The sequence below is a fragment of the Pseudophryne corroboree genome, chromosome 2 (assembly GCF_028390025.1).
Source record: "Pseudophryne corroboree isolate aPseCor3 chromosome 2, aPseCor3.hap2, whole genome shotgun sequence".
NCBI classification, from domain to species: domain Eukaryota; kingdom Metazoa; phylum Chordata; class Amphibia; order Anura; family Myobatrachidae; genus Pseudophryne; species Pseudophryne corroboree.
In genome coordinates, this window is record NC_086445.1 from 596,093,295 (window position 1) to 596,100,979 (window position 7,685).

Sequence of the window (7,685 nt, forward strand, 5' to 3'; positions counted from 1 at the left end):
AGACGTGCCCTCACCTGAGCGGACTCCCGCAAGGGAGCCCCAGCGTCATGCTGAAGATTTTGCAGAAGCAGAGGTTGATTTCTGCTCCTGTGATCCTGGAGACGCCGTGGACTTTTTACATTTTCCCCTTCCTTTACCTGCAAAGAAAGGGGAACCTTTTCCCTTTTTGTATTTATTAGGCCGAAAAAACTGCATCTGAGAGTGATGTGTCTTTTTCGCCGGCGCTGGAGCATTAGGCAGAAATGTCGACTTACCTGCGGTAGCCGCAGCAACTAAAGCATCCAGCCCATCTCCAAACAAGGCCTCACCTTTGTACGGGAGAGCCTCCATATTTCTTTTGGAATCTGCGTCTGCATTCCATTGGCCAATCCACAATGCCCTACGTGCTGAAATTGCCATGGTAGCGGCTCTTGAGCCCAAGAGACCAATATCTTTCATGGCTTCCGGTATGTACGCAGCAGCGTCCTTGATATGACCTAACGTTAGGAGTATCTCGTCTCTATCTATCGTGTCAATGTCTGAAGACAAGTTTTCTGACCATTTTTCTATAGCACTACTCACCCACGCACAGGCAATGGTAGGCCTGAGTAGTGTCCCATTGGTCACATAAATAGATTTCAACATAGTCTCTAACTTGCGGTCTGCCGGCTCCTTTAGTGTAGCCATCCCAGGCGCAGGGAGAATCACCTTTTTTGTTAACCTTGACAGGGCACTGTCTAAAATGGGGGGTGACTCCCACCTTTTCCTGTCCTCAGCAAGAAAAGGGTAAGCTGCCTGAATTCTTTTGGGAATCTGGAATTTCTTTTCAGGTTTTGTCCAAACTCCTTCAAAGAGTCCGTTTAATTCATAAGAAGGAGGGAAGGTTACATCAGGTTTTTTCTCTTTATTAAAGTAAGCTTTCTCCTGTGGTAAAGGAGGAGTCTCTGTAACCTCTAACACCTCCCTGATAGCAACAATCGTGTATTGAATGTTTCTTGCTAATTTTGGATCAATTCCCCTGGAATCACTAGTATCGACACAGGAATCAGAATCCGTGTCATCGTTCTGTACTACTTGTGCAAATGACCTTTTTTGTGAACAAGAGGGGTACCCTATGGATGAAAAGGCAGAATTATTAAAAATCACGTCTTCCACGGATTCTCTCCAGTTTTCTGCATGAGACTCAGATTTAGCTAATCTCTTACTAATATGATTCACACTATCAAGTAATTCTTTCACCCATTCAAGCTCATGGTGCGACGGCAGCGCCACCACATTACATCCCTGTGTCCCTAAAATGGCTTCCTCAGGAGAAGAACTCCCTGCCTCAGACATGCTACACCATGCAAAATCACACCACAGACACTTCGGGGCTACTGGAGACAGACCCACAGTAAAATCTGTCAGAGGGACACAGAACGGAATTGCCTGTCCACAACTCAGCGCCAAAATTAACAAATCCCTGTGTATCGTATTTTATACACAGAGACGTTTCAAGCGCCTATACAATGGCAATAAATTTAGTGATGAGCGGGTTCGGTTCCTCGGAATCCGAACCCCCCCGAACTTCACCCATTTTACAAGGTTTCGAGGCAGACTCGGATCCTCCTGCCTTGCTCGATTAACCCGAGCGCGCCTGAACGTCATCATCCCGCTGTCGTATTCTCGCAAGATTCGTATTCTATATAAGGAGCCGCGCGTCGCCGCCATTTTCACTCGTGCATTGGAGATGATAGGGAGAGGACGTGCAGCGTTCTCTCAGTTGTGTTCAGTGTGCTGCAAATATCTGTGCTCAGTGTGCTGCAAATATCTGTGCTCAGTGTGCTTGCAAATATCTGTGCTCAGTGTGCTGAAAATATCTATGTTCTCTGCCTGAAAAACGCTCCATATCTGTGCTGCATTGTAGTATATAGTAGGAGGACAGTGCAGAATTTTGCTGACAAGTGACCACCAGTATTATATCAGTACGGTACAGTAGTCCACTGCTTTACCTACCTCTGTGTCGTCAAGTATACTATCCATCCATACCTGTGGTGCATTTAAGTTGTGCGCAGTATATATAGAAGGAGGACAGTGCATAATTTTGCTAACCACCAGTATATAATATATAGCAGTACGGTACAGTAGTACACTGCTCTACCTACCTCTGTGTCGTCAAGTATACTATCCATCCATACCTGTGGTGCATTTAAGTTGTGCACAGTATATATAGTAGGAGGACAGTGCAAAATTTTGCTGACCACCAGTATATAATATATAGCAGTACGGTACAGTAGTCCACTGCTCTACCTACCTCTGTGTCGTCAAGTATACTATCCATCCATACCTGTGGTGCATTTAAGTTGTGCGCAGTATATATAGTAGGAGGACAGTGCATAATTTTGCTGACCACCAGTATATAATATATAGCAGTACGGTACAGTAGTCCACTGCTCTACCTACCTCTGTGTCGTCAAGTATATTATCCATCCATACCTGTGGTGCATTTAAGTTGTGCGCAGTATATATAGTAGGAGGACAGTGCATAATTTTGCTGACCACCAGTATATAATATATAGCAGTACGGTACAGTAGGCCACTGCTCTACCTACCTCTGTGTTGTCAAGTATACTATCCATCCATACCTGTGGTGCATTTAAGTTGTGCGCAGTATATATAGTAGGAGGACAGTGCATAATTTCGCTGACCACCAGTATATAATATATAGCAGTACGGTAAAGTAGTCCACTGCTCTACCTACCTCTGTGTCGTCAAGTATGCTATTCATCCATACCTGTGGTGCATTTTAGTTGTTGTGCGCAGTAGTAGGAGGACAGTGCATAATGTTGCTGACCACCAGTATATAATATATAGCAGTACGGTACAGTAGTACACTGCTCTACCTACCTCTGTGTCGTCAAGTATACTATCCATCCATACCTGTGGTGCATTTAAGTTGTGCACAGTATATATAGTAGGAGGACAGTGCATAATTTTGCTGACCACCAGTATATAATATATAGCAGTACGGTACAGTAGTCCACTGCTCTACCTACCTCTGTGTCGTCAAGTATACTATCCATCCATACCTGTGGTGCATTTAAGTTGTGCGCAGTATATATAGTAGGAGGACAGTGCATAATTTTGCTGACCACCAGTATATAATATATAGCAGTACGGTACAGTAGGCCACTGCTCTACCTACCTCTGTGTCGTCAAGTATACTATCCATCCATCCCTGTGGTGCATTTAAGTGGTGCGGTGTATATATGTAGTAGGAGGACAGTGCATAATTTTGCTGACCACCAGTATATAATATATAGCAGTACGGTACAGTAGGCCACTGCTCTACCTACCTCTGTGTCGTCAAGTATACTATCCATCCATCCCTGTGGTGCATTTAAGTGGTCCGGTGTATATATAGTAGGAGGGCAGTGCATAATTTTGCTGACCGCCAGTATATAATATATAGCAGTACGGTACAGTAGGCCACTGCTCTACCTACCTCTGTGTTGTCAAGTATACTATCCATCCATCCCTGTGGTGCATTTAAGTGGTGCGGTGTATATATAGTAGGAGGACAGTGCATAATTTTGCTGACCGCCAGTATATAGTATATAGCAGTACGGTACAGTAGGCCACTGCTTTACCTACCTCTGTGTCGTCAAGTATACTATCCATCCATACCTGTGGTGCATTTTAGTTGTTGTGCGGTGTATATATAGTAGGAGGACAGTGCATAATTTTGCTGACCACCAGTATATAATATATAGCAGTACTGTACAGTAGGTCACTGCTCTACCTACCTCTGTGTCATCAAGTATACTATCCATCCATCCTTGTGGTGCATTTAAGTGGTGCGGTGTATATATAGTAAGAGGACAGTGCATAATTTTGCTGACCACCAGTATATTATATATAGCAGTACGGTACAGTAGTCCACAGCTCTACCTACCTCTGTGTCGTCAAGTATACTATCCATCCATACCTGTGGTGCATTTTAGTTGTTGTGCGGGGATCAGTACGTAATCCCGCTGGACGGGATCCCGGCGGTCGAAATCCCGACGCCGGAATCCCAACCACACAATCCCGACAGGGGTGGCGAGCGGAACGCAGCCCCTTGCGGGCTCGCTTCGCTCGCCACACTATTATATTCTCCCTCTATGGGTGTCGTGGACACCCACGGAGGGAGAATATGTCGGGATTGTGGCGGTCGGGATTGTGGCAGTCGGGATTCCGGCGTCGGTATTTCGACCGCCGGGATCCCGTCCAGCGGGATCTTGACCGCATTCCGTTGTGTGGTGTATATATAGTAGGAGGACAGTGCATAATTTTGCTGACCACCAGTATATAATATATAGCAGTACGGTACAGTAGGCCACTGCTCTACCTACCTCTGTGTCGTCAAGTAAACTATCCATCCATCCCTGTGATGCATTTAAGTGGTGCGGTGTATATATAGTAGGACAGTGCATAATTTTGCTGACCACCAGTATATTATATATAGCAGTACGGTACAGTAGTCCACAGCTCTACCTACCTCTGTGTCGTCAAGTATACTATCCATCCATCCCTGTGGTGCATTTTAGTTGTTGTGCGGTGTATAGATAGTAGGAGGACAGTGCATAATTTTGCTGACCACCAGTATATAATATATAGCAGTACGGTACAGTAGGCCACTGCTCTGCCTACCTCTGTGTCGTCAAGTATACTATCCATCCATCCCTGTGGTGCATTTAAGTGGTGCAGTGTATATATAGTAGGAGGACAGTGCATAATTTTGCTGACCACCAGTATATAATATATAGCAGTACGGTACAGTAGGCCACTGCTCTACCTACCTCTGTGTCGTCAAGTATACTATCCATCCATCCCATCCATCTATCCATCTATACTATCCATCCATCGTGTGGCAGACCCTGTCACTGAAATGATGGGTTTGTTAAAGTGTGCATGTCCTGTTTATACAACATAAGGGTGGGTGGTAGGGCCCAAGGACAATTCCATCTTGCGCCTCTTTTTTCTTTCATTTTTCTTTGCATCATGTGCTGTTTGGGGACTATTTTTTGAAGTGCCATCCTGTCTGACACTGCAGTGCCACTCCTAGATGGGCCAGGTGTTTGTGTCAGCCACTTGGGTCGCTTAGCTTAGTCACACAGCTACCTCATTGCGCCTCTTTTTTTCTTTGCATCATGTGCTGTTTGGGGACTATTTTTTGAAGTGCCATCCTGTCTGACACTGCAGTGCCACTCCTAGATGGGCCAGGTGTTTGTGTCGGCCACTTGGGTCGCTTAGCTTAGTCACACAGCTACCTCATTGCGCCTCTTTTTTTCTTTGCGTCATGTGCTGTTTGGGGACTATTTTTTTTTTATCTGCCATCCTGTCTGACACTGCAGTGCCACTCCTAGAAGGGCCAGGTGTTTGTGTCGGCCACTTGGGTCGCTTAGCTTAGTTATCCAGCGACCTCGGTGCAAATTTTAGGACTAAAGATAATATTGTGAGGTGTGAGGTGTTCAGAATAGACTGGAAATGAGTGGAAATTATGGTTATTGAGGTTAATAATACTATGGGATCAAAATGACCCCCAAATTCTATGATTTAAGCTGTTTTTGAGGAGTTTTTGTAAAAAAACACCCGAATCTAAAACACAACCGAATCCGACAAAAAAAATTCAGGGAGGTTTTGCCAAAACGCGTCCGAATCCAAAACACGGCCGTGGAACCGAATCCAAAACCAAAACTAATCACTAATCATCGCACAATGGCTTACCTTACTTAGACTCTCCTGGGGATTTGTGATATTGGACAATGCCACCAATATTGTGCGTGCATTACATCTGGGCAATTCCAGCATGTCCCATGTTTTGCACATACAATTAAATTGGTGGTGCAGAATTTTTGAAAAAAATTGCAGGGGCATGCAGGGGAGGCTGTTGGTGGCCCAAAAAATTGCTGCCCACTTTCGACAGTCAGCCACTACTCCTAGATGGACCAGGTGTTTGTGCCGCACACTTGTGTCATTTAGATTAGTCATCCAGCTACCTCATTGCACCTCTTTTTGTTCTTTGCACGATGAGCTGTTAGGGGCCTAGTTTTTAAAAGTGCCATCCTGTCTGACACTGCAGTGCACACATACCAATAATACATGGTCCATAGAGGAATACAGTATACCACACATCACAACACATACAGATACAGTACATAGGGACGAATAAAAATAAATGAATACGACATGGCTGGCCACGGGCTGCTCACCACACAAAGAGTACACTATCACCCCAAGCAGTACATGTCTAAATGACAATAGGGCCTAACATTATCGAGTTGTGGAATAGTGAGAATTCAACCATCGTCCCCAGACAATAAGATACTTTTTCTCCGCATTCCTGGCTAAAAATACAAACTTCTCATGCGCAACAGTTTCATTAACCAAAGAGATCCAGGACTTCAGGATCGGGCCTTCACTAGCCAGCCAGAGTCTGGCTATGCATACCTTGGCTAGCGCACATAATTTTATAACATATCGCCTGCTGGGCGGATCCAGAACTTGCTCATCTATAGCCAATAGTACACACGTCATAGGCGTGAGAACAGGAGAGGGGATACCTGTCCTAACTACAGCTTGCATGACTACCTTCCAAAATACCGTTACCATGGGACATAACCAAAGCATATGTCAAAAGTTGGCCCCCATAGTGCCACACTTAGGGCATTTTGAGCTATGGGATCCTCCAATGTGCGACAGTTTCAGCAGAGTCATATATACTTTATGCAATATAAATAGTTGTATTTGCTGATATCGTATGGTGGAAGTAGAGAACCGGGGGGGAGCCCAGTGCACCCTACCACACATCATCTGATTAGGGGCCCAAATCTGATTCCCATTTAGTCTTAAGAGATGCAAGGGGTTCCATACGATGTGTCTGAAGTATACAGCTATATATATTAGAAACTAAGTGTCCCCGTCCCAATGTTTGTAATAGTAATGTAACTGGAGAGTCAGCAAAGGTTGGAGGGTCGTTAGGGAATTGAGCAGCAATGGCATGTCTCAATTGAAGGAAGCAAAAGAAAAACACAGAGGGGACATTAAATTCCTGCTGAAGTTGCTGAAAGGATTTAAACACCTGTATATAGATGTCCCAAAGAAAATACTCCCCATTTCCCCCACACCTCCTGTACTTGAAGCTGAGAGAGTTCGGGTAGACCGTACCTATTGTCTAGTGGGGTATCAGGATCAACGCCCTGCCCATGCAGCAGAGAATGTGCCAACTTCCAGATAATAATAGCCTGCTTTACAAGTGGCACTGTGGACATTTTGACACTCCCACAGAGAAGCAGTCGTAGTGGAGTACCACCTGGGTACTCCTGAAATATCAGTTGTGAGTGTAAGGCCGAGTTACCAAGATCATTAACCCAGTCCCAAAGATGTGCTAATTGTGCCGCATAATAATAAAATCTAAAATTGGGAAGAGCTAATCCACCCAAAGCCATCGTCCTGGTCAGAGTATCAAGTTTTCTCTATCGTCCTAGTGGATGCTGGGGTTCCTGAAAGGACCATGGGGAATAGCGGCTCCGCAGGAGACAGGGCACAAAAAGTAAAGCTTTTTCCGATCAGGTGGTGTGCACTGGCTCCTCCCCCTATGACCCTCCTCCAGACTCCAGTTAGATTTTTGTGCCCGGCCGAGAAGGGTGCAATCTAGGTGGCTCTCCTAAAGAGCTGCTTAGAAA